General features: G+C 45.8%; 1 pseudogene; it reads right to left on the reverse strand.

The window, feature by feature from the left end:
• Positions 1–4227: 4227 nt before the first annotated feature.
• LOC142449519 (U6 spliceosomal RNA) lies at positions 4228–4328 on the reverse strand (annotated as a pseudogene).
• Between the last annotated feature and the right edge of the window lie 8947 nt (positions 4329–13275).

The following is a 13275-nucleotide window of genomic DNA, read 5'->3' on the forward strand; positions in this document are numbered from 1 at the left end:
ACAAGGGACATCATTGCTTCTGTCAGCTGGATCTTGGCTGAAAGCAGAGAATAACAAAGATGTGTGCTTGTGTTTTATTGATTGTGCAAAGGCACGTGACTGTGTGGACCATAAGGAACTATGGGTGCCATTGAGAAGAGGGAGAATTCCAGAACACTTCATTGTGCTCCTGTGAAACCTGCGCAGCGATCAAGAGGCAGCCGTTGGAGCAGAACAAGGGAATACTACATGGTTTAAAATCAAGAAAGGTGTGTGTCAGAGTTGTATCCTTTCACCATATTTATTCAATAAATATGCTGAGAAAATAATCAGAGAAGCTGGACTATATGAAGAAGATTGTGGCATTCAGATTGGAGGAAGATTTATGAACACTCTTGGGTACGCAGATGACACACCCTAGCTTGCTCTGAAATTGAGGACTCAAAGCATTTGCTGTCGTAAACAAAGCACTATGTGCTCCAGTATGGATTGAAACTCAATGTAAAGAGAAAAGGTCCCCACAGCTGACCAGGACACAACATTGTGATAAATGGAGAAAAGACGCTGTTACTTAGATCCACAGTCAATGCTCATGGAAGCAGCAGCCACAAACTCAAACAACATAATGGACAACTTCGTCACCAAGACTTCTTTAAGGTGTTAAAGAGCAAGGCTGTCTGTGGACTAAGGGGTGCCTGACTCATGCCTTGTTGGTTTAAAAAAATAATTTTATTGGGGGCTCATACAACTCTTATCACAGTCTATACATACATACATCCATTGTCTCAAGCACATTTGTACATATGTTGCCATCATCAATTTCAAAGCATTTTCTGTCTACTTGAGCCCTTGGTATCAGCTCCTCATTTTTTCCTCCTCCCCTCCCTCCCTCATGACCCCTTGAATAATTTATAAATTATTCTTATTTTTTCATGTCTTGCACTGTCTGATGTCTCCCTTTACACCCTTGTCTGTTGTCCATCCCCCTGGGAGGGGGTTATAGGTAGGTCATTGTGATTGGTTCCCCCTTTCTCCCCCCACCTTCCCCTTCCCCTCTGGGTATGGCTACTCTCAATATTGGTCCCAAGGAGTTTACCTGTCCTATACTCCCTGTATTTCCAGCTATTATCTGTACCCTTGTACTTGCCAGATTTGTAAGGTAGAATTAGGGTCATGATAGTGGGGGAGAGGAAGCATTAAAGAACCAGAGGAAAGCTGTATGTTTCATCTGTGCTATACTGCACCCTGACTGGCCCATCTGCACCTTGACTGGCCCGTCTTCTCCAGGTCTTTTCATATCCCTTCTGTAAGGGATGTCCAATTGCTTACAGATTGGCTTTGGGCCCCCACTCTGCGCTCCCCTCCTCCTCATTCACACTATGATTTTTTGCCCTGGGCCTTTGATGCCTGATACCTGATTCCATTGACATCTCATGGTCACACAGGCTGGGTGTGCTTCTTCCATGTGGGCTTTGTTGCTTCTCAGCTAGATGGCCACTTTTTTATGTTTAAGCCTTTAAGACCCAAGATGCTATATCTTTTGATAGCTGGGCACCATCAACTTTCTTCATTTGTTTATGCACCCACTTTGTCTTCAGCGATTGTGTGAGGAAGGTGAGCATCTCAGAATACTGGATTATTAGAACAAAGTGTTCCTTTGTTCAGGGAGTACTTGAGTAGAGGCCCAATGTCTATCTGCTTCCTTAATACTAAACCTATAAATATATGTACATAGATCTATTTCCCCATCATCATATATAAATATATTTGCATATGTACATGCCTGTATTTCGATCTCTGTAAATGCCCTTAGCCTCCTAGTTCTTTCCTCTGTTCCTTCTACTTTCCTCTGTCCCACTTTCATGTTCAGACTTCATTTGGGTTTCAGTAATTCCTCTTTATTACATTGCTCTTGATCAAGCCCTACCAGACCTCCTACACCCTCCTTGTAATTAATTTTTGTTCACTTGTTGTTCCCTTGTCCCTGGGCTTATTAACACCCATTTCCCCCTCTCCCATGTCCCCCCAGAACTGTCATCCCGATGTTCTCTCTTCCGGCTTGTTTATCCTGCCTATCCCATCCAGATAGACATGCAGTGACAACAATATGCACAAACACAAGACTGAGCACAACAAAGTGACAGTAGAAAATAAAACAATAGCTACAACAACAACAGAAAGGCAAAGACAAAAAAAGCCTATAAATAGTTCAAGGTCTGTTTGTTGGCTTTTTAAAAATTTTTTTAAACAATTTATTAGGGGCTCATACAACTCTTATCACAGTCCATACATATACATACATCAATTGTATAAAGCATATCTGTACATTCTTTGCCCTAATCATTTTCTTTTTTTTCCTCCTCTTTTCTTTTTTTACATTTTCTTAGGGACTCATACAACTCTTATCACAATCCATACATATACATAAATCAATTGTATAAAGCACATCCATACATTCCCTGCCCCAATCATTCTCAAAACATTTGCTCTCCACTTAAGCCCTTTGCATTAGGTCCTCTTTTTTTTTTTTCCCTCCCTCCCCGCTCCCCCCTTCCTCACGTGCCCTTGGTAATTTATACATCTTGTTGGCTTTTTAGGAGTGTTTTCCAGTATAATCTGATGGGGTGTCACACCCTGGCCCCACAGTCAATTTTTTATGTTCCCTGGGGACTTCCTTGCTCTGCTCCCCTTGCTCCTCTGGTGCACGCCCCCAGTGTCTCGCCTCAGTGTGGGCACAATTCACGCCATGTGTCTCCATTGTTGTTCTCCGTGGTGCTATGGGTCAGTGAGGAACGTCGTGTCTTGTGATTTGACCGGCCCTGTGGTCCTCTCAGTGCATTGGCTGTTCTGAGCAGGAATATTGTCCTCAGGGCTTGGTGGGCCAGGATGTGCTTCACTCTTTTTTCGTCCCCCCTCATATGCTCCTGTGTGCTCTGATCAGACACGTCCCTCTCCTTGAGCTGTAGCTTCAGTGCTGTCCTCTGAAATGAATTCTTCTAGGGGGTGGGGGGCTGTCCACTTAGTTGGTACTGGGGCTGGCCCCTCAGACCTCTCTATTGGTTCCCTGCTTCATGTCAGTGTGTTGCGTTCTTGCCTTGGAGCTCCTGGTTGAAGTCTGGTCCCTCTTTCCCTCCCCTTGGGTAGGTCAGTGCCCCGTTTGCCCGCTACCTATGTGTGGTAGTTATATAATTGTCCATTTGAGAGAATCATGAGTGAAGGGGTGGAGTCTATGCTGTCAATCGGATCATAGCCAATGAGGCCTCTGTGTGGGCATGGCCTTCTCCTGAGAATTCAGGGAAATCTGGTATTTTCTCCTTGGAGGTGGGAGACTCTCTGCTCACACCCTGGGTGACATAGCAGCTGACAAGACACATGGACCCACCCTGATGCAGAGTCCCCTGCCAGTGCTGAGATGTTTACAATGACACTGGATCCAAAGACCCTTTCTACCCACTGGCCTGTGATCCTCTACATTCGGCATCATTGCACGTGTTTCATGAGTCTGAAGAGGACTTTATAGATTGGTATCGGACATATAGGCTAATATTGGGCTTATGGACCTGATCTGGATTGGGCTGGGATGTTTTCTCAAAGTTCCATTGCTCTTGTATATAAACCTCTTTCTTATACACAGATGTGTGCCCATGAATTTGTTTCTCTAGTCCACCCAGATTAGCACACCATGTCTTTCCCCACTCCTTTTTAGTTGGCTACTATTTGTATCCCTGGGCTTAGTCTGGCCCCTGCCATATTACCTGGACCTCATCCCAGGAATATATGTTGTACCTGCCCTTTTGCGCTTGGCTTACTTCGCTTATCATAATTTCCTCCAGTTCTTCCCATGCGGCGATGTGCTTCGTGCGTTCATCACTGCTTGTTAGTGATGCGTAATGCTCCATTATCTGTATATACCACCGTTTTTAATCCATTCGTCTGTTGATGGAAATTTGGGTTGTTTCCAACTCCTTGCAATTGTGAACTATACCTGGATGCACATTGGAGCACAGACGTCTGGCTGTAGTTTGTTTCTTGTCCCTTCTGGGGGATTGCTGGGTCGTATGGTAGCTGGATTTCCATCTGTTTTAGAGATCGCCCAATCGATTTCCATAATGACTGTACCATACCTACAGGTCCACTAGCAGTGGCTGAGAGTTCCTATCTCACCACAGCCCCTCCAGCACTTGTTGCTTTCTGATTTTTTGAATTGGGCTATCTTTGAGGGTGTCAGGTGGTACCTCATAGTTGTTTAAAAACATGAAATGCTTCATGAATTTGCGGGTCGTCCTTGCACAGAGGCCATGCTCATCTCTGTATCATTCCCATTTTCATGTATGTGCTGCCCTGAGCCATGGCATTTTCAATGGCTCAGATGCATGTGAAAGCTGGGTGGTGACGAAGAAAGGCTGCAGAGGAATCGATGCATTTGGATGATGGTGCCGGGGAGGAATATTGAAAATACTGTGAGCTACCAGAAGCACAAACAAATCCGTGTTGGGAGGAGGATAGCTGGAATGCTCCTCGTAGAGAGGCGAGGAGGGAAAGGCTCTGGACATGTTATCAGGAGAAGTCAGTCCCTGGAAAAGGCTATCAGGCATGGGGAAGGGTCCGTGGCAGAGAGGAAGGCTGTGGAGAAGATGGATGGACACTGTGGTTTCAACAACGGGTTCCAACCTAGCAACCGCCATGAGAACGGCCCAGGACTTGACAGCGTTCCCTTCTGTGGGCACGGGGTTGCTATCATTGAAACCAACTCAGTGGTACCTAGCACCAACCCAGACGGATCATTCTGATGCGCACAACGGTCTTTCTGGGCTTGTGTCTCTATATCTGATCCTACAAGTTCAGAGTCAAAGTTGCAAGGGCCGGTTACCATTCTAAGGTTGAGTCGGCTTTATGAATTCGTGTGGGGGGAAGACACTGAGGTTGTTTTTCTGCTGGGCGCATATTGTCTTTTGTAGTCGTTTTTGTCCCTTATCCACCACAAGAAAAAAATCTCTCTTAATACATACAAAGTGAGAAAGAAACGTGCCTTTCTTTTCCTATCTCAGCCGGGGCTCTTGCTTGAGCTCCGAGTTTGCTTTCACAGGCAGTCCTTGAGTTACACATTTCCGACTCCAGACCACTCACACTTGTCCTTTAGTGTTATTATAAATTCACTCTCCTTTGGAGAAAATGAACCAGCCCCTCCTTGGGCACACCATCACCATCACCTTCACTTGCTGACCACGCCACTTTAAAATCATTGAAAGGGCGTTTAAATTCTTGCCAAGGTTTGAGCCTCTCTTACCGTGCAGTTAGGCGGAGAACCCAGGCTTCTGTTTGCCCCACACAGTGGGACATACGCCTCACGTGGGGTAGAGCTTGTTCCTCGCGCGGGAGCGCCGTTACAGCCGTGCTCCGCGGGCTGGTGTCCGGCTTGAATCAGAGTCAGGAGAACGGGAGAATGGCCTGGGCCATGGATTGAGAGGCAGCCTAATGTGAATTTGCAGCCTTGTTACAAATGTGCCCTGCTGGGAGGGAGACCTTGTTTTCTTATTGCCGCGGAGTCTTCTGAAGTGGGCAGGCGTCTATGAAACCATCGATCTGAAAAATGCCTGGCTCTCACTTTCTGTAAAGCTGATGATTTCGCCACGGATGTTTCTAACGTGAAGAAACCGATTCTAACCAGGCTCAGGAAGCATTCATGTACAGCATGAAAGACGGCATGTCTCCCTGTGGAGCAGTTATGGAGAAAGCGTGTTTGATGGTTGTGAGTGGGGGGAGGAGGTGAGTCCCCCACAGCTACTTTAGTTACAGAGGGACTTGAGGAGAAGGTGCAATCTGAAGAGGCTTTGGTAATCTGTATTAATTTTAACAGGGACAAAGAGTACATGTGTCAATCATATTTCCAAAAGGAACTTTATTCCTCAAATAATTGCTGGTCTAAGGTGTTTGGGGGGATGAAAACGAAGCACCAAGAGAGGGTGTCTTAGGAGAACGATGGATGCCTTTCTATTCCGTTTGTTGTCCTAGAAGTAGAAGATGACACAGCTAATTGGGTGGTGGCAGCCTTGGTGACTGTCTTCTCAGAGGAGGGTGGGGGCGTGGGGAGGGGCCAGGTTCAGGAAGGCAACTGAAGTCCAACACTCCGCTCTCTTCCCCGCACCCTGGGGGTCTTACCAGGTAAAGCACTTGGTAAGGATCATTCTAATGGAAACTCTGGTCACTGCTGACTTCCGTGAATTAACACCAAGAGACGAAATCTTTGCCCACCGTGTTGGGCCGGCCGCTGATGGGTTCCACTGGCATTGTTGCCAGGCTCCAGTGGAGTCGGCTCCGACCCCCAGCGCCTTTAGCCATATCAGAAGAAAGCATTTTGCATACCCAGTGCCATCCTCCTGACTTGCCGTGTTTGAGCCCACTGTTGTAATACTGCGTCCACCGATGACAGGGAGGGTTACCTCGGTGTTTTCCTTCGGACCCTGTGTGTCACGTGGGGCTCCGTGTGATGAAGGTACTGGCCACAATCCACCCAGTTTCTCCAGTGCCTCGGGGTGGGGCTGGCATCTGAGCTCTTTATATTTTCTACTGCTTAGTTTTATGCTTGTTCAATAGTAGTATACTTTTTTGCTTTTGCTGAAAAAAAAAGAGGGCTGTATTTAAAATAACAGTGTGCAGGCCTGCATCAGGTATGTGCATACTACGTTGGCTGGCTGGCTAACTGAGAGATGAGTGAGGGAAGGAGCAGGGAAGACAAGGGAGGGAAGGAGTGCTGATGGGGAAGGGGAGAGAGAGAGAGAGAGAGAGAGAGAGAGAGAGAGAGAGAGAGAGAGAGAGAGAGAGAGAGAGAAAGAGAAAGAGAGATCATTGATAGAGGGAGAGCGATGGCATTACACCTTCCCATCATCAGAACATGCCTCAGTGTTGAATCAGTGAGAAGTACCAGTGGGCCTGTGTGTGCCCGTCCGTCTTGTTTCGTCAGGGTGACACCAAGAGAGGGTTTTGCTGAGCCAGTAGCAATCAAGTGAGGCTTCACAGCAAGATTAATGTGGCACTACGGTTGAGTTCTTTTTTTTAAACTTATTTTTTATCTATCTATTCATCTTATATATTATCTATCTATCATCTATCTATCTATCTATCCAAATACAGTTGATTTCTCAGCAGACCCAGCCATGGGATGGCCACATCGTGTTAGTGTGACTTATTGACCTGGTGGAAATGAGTATATTTTGTAACATTATTTTATTTTATGTTTTTCAATGTAAGAGCCGGTCTCGGGAATGTTTCCTAGTTTGAGCAACAGAACACAGGAAGCCAGGCAGAGGAGTCCCTGTGGAAACAATGGTCCCGTGTCATTGGCATCTGTCTTGTGTTCCTTCGGCGGCTGATTACTTAGGTATTTTTCTTTTAAGCAATTAGGCATTTATTTTGATCGCAAATGCAATCCAAGTGTGAATAAATAAATGTATTTTCGCTTTGGATACTCCCCCTCGCCTTACCACACGTTCCTTTAAATAGGAAAAAAACAAAACAAAAAACCCCTAAGAAACAGAAAAAGAAAAGGTGCTCAATGTCTTCCATAGATTATTTGGTCATAAGTGTCCCCCCTTTTGTTTTGGAAACAGTCTGTGACTTGGTCTTCCAAAATCCCTCTTGAACGATCGCTCATTCTGTTACATCCGGGGAGACCAGGCTTATGGCTACTGTCTGTGGGGGCTACAGTGAGGCTGGTAATTGGGTTGAAGGCCACTGTGAGGGATCTTTAGCCAAATGAGGACCATCGAGAAACTTACAGGAAGCGACTCAGGTCAGCAAGACGCCAGCTTCTTCTGTGAAAGCTAGGAGCATGTTACCCGTGGCAGCTGAGCCCACCATGGCCATCGGTCCATGTCTTGGTGCCAGATGGCTCCTGGCACCACTTGTGATGGACTTCCCAGGTCTTCTTTGTCTCTGACTTGAACTCTACAGCAGCCAGTCATGAAAAACAGGCCTCCCCACACGGCAAGGCTGCCTCCCAACGGTGGTGTCCTGGTTGTAATCACTGTCAAAGTCCTTCAATCTGTGGCTGACGTTCACTGGAGAATTCCCAAAACCTGTGCTTGCCCGCAAGATACCACCCCTGGGTACCTCTCCTCAGGGCTCCGCCCCAGTCGTTCGAAGTTCTCCACTGGCACACCCTAGGACGCACTCCTCCATCCTGACCCCAGCAGCTCCCGCCGGCAACATCAATATTGTGTTCTGCCTTTTAAGAAGTTCCGGTTTGGGGGAGAGTGTGTAACAATCAGAGAAGAATCATCAGGAAGAGAGAGCATGGAAGACTCCATCTCATTTGCTTAAGGACTAGAATTGAAATGGTTCTTTCTCAATTTCTTGTGAGGAGGAGCCCTGGTGGTACAGTGATTAAGCGCTGGGCTGTGATCTGCATGGTTGATAGTTTGAAACCACCAGCGTCCTCTTGGGAGGCAGACTTTCTATTCCTGCAAACAGTTACAGTCTCTCTTTTTTTTTTTCTTCCTCAAGCTTGGACAGCAGTAGGTACCTGGTGTGTACCCTCCAGACCTTTAGATTCAGAAGACCAGGGAGACATCAAGAGATCTGCATATGTAGAAGCAACTCTCCCCAAGTTTTTCTAGCATCGAACTGTGTCCCAAATCTCAACTCCTTGGGTTTTAAATGCTCACTGAGGGGGCTGGAGACCTCAAGTAGCTGGTGTAGTACCCCAGCTTAGCATGCATTAAGACCTCCATTTTGGTTTAAATAGCCTTTAACCCTCTGCTAGCAGGTAGGTTTCTCCCCCCCCCCCACCCCCCTTTCTCCCTCCTTCCCCTCTCCCCTTTCCTGACAAATGTTTTCTCCAGATGTCTCCCAATTAGCAAGAAATGTAAACTATCCTGTTAGCCTTTGCGTGATCCCTGCAGCAGTGCTGTTCCCCCTAGCCACACCCCACTCCTACCCAGCCAGCCAGATGCAAGGTGAAGGCATGGACATCCCTCCCCTGAAGCCAGCCCCCCTGCTTTGAACTGCAAAATCCTGTCCTTGTCTTTGTCCAGGGTCCAGAGCGCTTTTCCAGGTGATAGCCCCCTCTCCAAACAGCTGTTAATAAAGGCTTTAGTGATTAATAATTTGGGTGGATTGATCTCACGGGCCCCACCCGCCCACCGGAAGTGTCTCCTTGGAGAAGCTCTGCTTAGACACAGAAAACACCATTCTCAGCGTCATCTTGTTTTTGCAGTTTCTTTGAGAGCCCTAACACGAATTTTCCTCTCCTCCAGGGGCTCCTTAATCTCATGCTTTCGTTTTGAGAGCCTGCCTTCTGAGGAAAACCAGACTCCAAGGCTTGCCCTTTTATTAGTAAAACACCTACTAACTCCCCTCCCCCTAGCCAGCCTGTGACAGGAATATTTTAATCCAGCTGAGCTGAGGTCCCCTGAAGTCCCATAATCAACCCTCACAAGAATAGAACAATGCTATGCCCAGGAGCCGACCTTTACAATCTGCAGGGAAATATTTGGCCTGCCCTCCCCTGCATTTGTTTTGTGACATGGTATATTGTTTTTGGCTGATTCTGTAGGGAAGTCTGGAAATAAATGCTTATAGGAAGCTGTCAAGATGAACCTGGAATTAGGCTATAAAGGTCCGTCGGGGGTGGTTTAAATAAAGGTATTTACTTGGGGTGGTGCAGAATGGTGGGGCTCGAGAAGTCAAAATAGCAAACACTGCTGGCTGCCGACGGCACATGGTGACATTGGCCTTTCATAGGAAGCTGTTGGGAAAGAGATGAATTATTACTTTCTCGGTGAAATTTTTTTTAAAAACAAGGTGGGTGGCAGCAGGGATCTATTTTTATCAGAAGTTTGAGATGCGCAGTGAAAGGGCTATGTGTCTGCCATCAGATTGTCCCTGCTACTTGACAAGGTCTGACTAGTTGGAGGCAGAAGAATCACAGTCCTCCCTCATTGCTGTGGGTGTCACCGAGGTGCTGTGTAATATTTGGGCACATTTGCTATTATCTTTGTGTCTGGATTTCTCACTTCCGGAAAGATCATTCACAGCCTCTTAGCATGGTGGGGCTTCCTCAACGACAGCAGTTGGGCGGTACGTTTAGATGTGCAAAGTGAAAGTGCACGTGTGGAAATAAAGCCAGTGGATTAGTTGTGCCTAGCAGTCACTATTTATTCAAGACTGTCACGAGACTAGCTGGGGGTGACATGGGAGGAAAGCGTGGTAAAATGGCAGCACTTGCTAGTCTGGAGAGGGCCCACTGCTGCCATGCCCACAGCTGTTAAACACACGGTTGTACCTACAAAGCCTTATACAGTACAGGTGGGCTCTGGGAGGCAGAGTGGGTTGTATTCCGCCCCATCCCCCTTTTAGAGGGAAAGCTATTATACTTCTAAACAAATGGGTTCCATGTACTGGGTATAGAAATCATGTTTCATGAGAAGAAAATTTTAATCCCTTCCATCTTTAGAGTCCAACTCTGCCAAGAACTAGCAAGGAAGTCCCGGGACACGCATGTCGCTGAGCTTTAGTTTCTCTCTCTGTGTTAAATGGGAAATTGGAGCACTGTGGATGTGGGGAGGGTCTTGGGGTCCGCTCGGTCAACCAGTTCAGTAAGTCTGGGCATTTTAAGAATTTGAGCTCGTTCCACATTTTTGTCCCATTCTATCAGGATCCATCTATGGTGGCCAGGATCAGAGGAAGCCAGATAGATGGTGATAGTTCTTCTGGCGTCAGGGCAATGGTTTGTGCCGTCTGTTAGTCCTGTAAGCTTGTTTTTTCTTTGAGTCTTTGGTATGCTTTCTCTTTTTGATCTTGGGAGTCATCAGCAGGCTGTCATCAACCTTGGATCCATGCCCCTCTGCGGCCAGAAGCCTGTCATTTGACCTGCTGAGTTGGGTTTCATGATGCTCTCCTACAACTGCCCGCCTCCCCTTACCCATGCACTGGGAACGTGCTTGCCTCCTGGGCAACATTGTAAGCCATTTCTTTGATCTAAATCTCTCTCTGTATATGCATAGATAAGCTCCACTGGCTTTCTTTCTTTAGTGAACCCAATCTAAGAACTAATCAAATACCTTTTGGGATTGGCTTTCTATGTTTGACTTAGGACATTAGTCTCTTGGGGCAATGTGGTCATTTGATTTAAGATAGTTCCTAAAGTTTATGTCTTATATCATTTGGTGAGTACTGACTGGGGTATTAAAAAGCTTATGACTTGCCAATTAAGATGCAATTATTGGTACATATTTGTCTGGAGCTGGTCTTCACTGAGACTATGGTCCTGAACCCCAGGCCCAGTGATTCGTTCCTTCAGAGTTTTTGGTTATATCTAAGAAGTTTCATAGCTTTGTCCCCTGAATGCTCTACCATCTTCATGGATAAGCTTTCAGCAAAGATACATACTGTTTAGTAGTTGCATTAAGAGTAATGAGAAGTCCTACTATCAGAACCAGGTTTGGGAATTGACACAAGTGATGTAGTGCAGTTCAATTGAAGGGAGTAGAGGTGCCCATGACATAACCAAAGACCTCAAAATTATGTCATGTTCTCTGTTCTCTTGACATACTATGTATTGACTAATTTCAGGACTTGTTTGAGTAGATGGTGATTAAGAGAATGCCCACGCGATTTCAGCCTCACTCCGTAAGGGCAAAGGAGGATTTGGAGAAGACAGGACCTCATTGCTTCACTGCCTTCCCTGGCTTCCGACAGAATTCCCATTCCTGATCAGCAGGGGTGGGAAAGTGTGTTGGATGTATAAATTCACCATTGCCATTAGAAAGACAACCTAAAACCGGTGGGTGTAGGAGGCCTGGTAGGGCTTGATCAAGGGCAATATAACCGAGAGGAATTACTGAAACCCAAATGAAGGCCAAACATGATAGTGGGACAAGAGGAAAGTAAAAGGAAATAGAGGTAGGAACTAGGAAACAAAAGGCATTTATAGAAGTCTAAATACAGGCAAGAACTTATGTAAAAGTATTTTTATATGATGATGAGGAAATAGAGCTACATACATATATTTATAGGTTTAGTATTAAGGTAGCAGATGGACATTGGGCCTCTACTCAAGTACTCCCTCAAGGCAAGAACACTTTGTTCTATTAACCTGGCATTCCATGATGCTGACCTCCCCAACATGATAGATCGCTGAAGACAAAGTGGGTGCATAAACATATGTAGTGAAGAAAGCTGATGGTGCCCGGCTATCAAAAGATATAGCATCTGGGGTCTTGAAGGCTTGAAGATAAATAAGTGGCTATCTAGCTGAGAAGCAACCAAGCCCACATGGAAGAAGCACACCAGCCTGTGTGATCATGAGGTGTCGAAGGGATCTGGTATCAGGCCTCAAAGAACAAAAAAATCATATCATTGTGAATGAGGGGATATTGTAGGCAACTGGACATTCCCCTACAGAAGGGTCGTGGGGCGGACACGAGCCAGTCAGGATGCAGTACAGCATCAATGAAACATACTACTTTTCTCTAGTTCTTTCATGTTCAACCCTCCAACCCCTCACTATCATGATCCCAATTCTACCTTATAAATTCGGCTAGACTACAGCATGTACACTGTATAGATCAGAGCTGGAAACAAAGGGAATCCAGGACAGATAAACCCCTCAGGACCAATAATGAGAGTAGAGATACCAGGAGGGGAAGGGGAAGGTGGGAACTGATCACAATGATCTACATATAACCCCCTCCCTGGGGCACAGACAACAGATAAGTGATGAAGGGAGATATCGGACAGTGTAAGACCTGGAAAAATAATTGTAATTTATAAATTATCAAGGGTTAGTGAGGGAGGAAGGGTGGGGGAGGGAGAGGAAAATGAGCTGATATCAAGGGCTCAAGTAGAAAACCTATGTTTTGAGAATGATGATGGCAACAAATGTATAACTAAGCTTGACATAATGTATGTATGGATGGATTGTGATAAGAGTTGTATGATCCCCCAATAAAATGATTTACAAAAAAAGAAAGACAACCTGTCATTTAATAAGGCAGGCATGTTATTCTTTGTATGTAATTATAGTTGCCTGCTCATCAATCGAGGTAAATACCTAGAGATACAGCAGGGAGTTCTTCATTCCGTCTAGAAGCCTCTTAGATAAATAGGGCTATTTCGTATTCCTTCCCCAGATTCTCTGCTGTGAAAAGATCTTCTCTCAGGAAGTCATTTGGAACTTCTATTTCCCACACACAAACTGTAGATAATAGAGTTGACCTTTCTCACTCCGATTATTGAGCTTAAGGCCCTTGAAATGTGGCAGATGCTATGAGGCTGCTTCAATCTTATTCCATTTCT

Source organism: Tenrec ecaudatus, chromosome 5 (genome assembly GCF_050624435.1).
Source record: "Tenrec ecaudatus isolate mTenEca1 chromosome 5, mTenEca1.hap1, whole genome shotgun sequence".
NCBI classification, from domain to species: domain Eukaryota; kingdom Metazoa; phylum Chordata; class Mammalia; order Afrosoricida; family Tenrecidae; genus Tenrec; species Tenrec ecaudatus.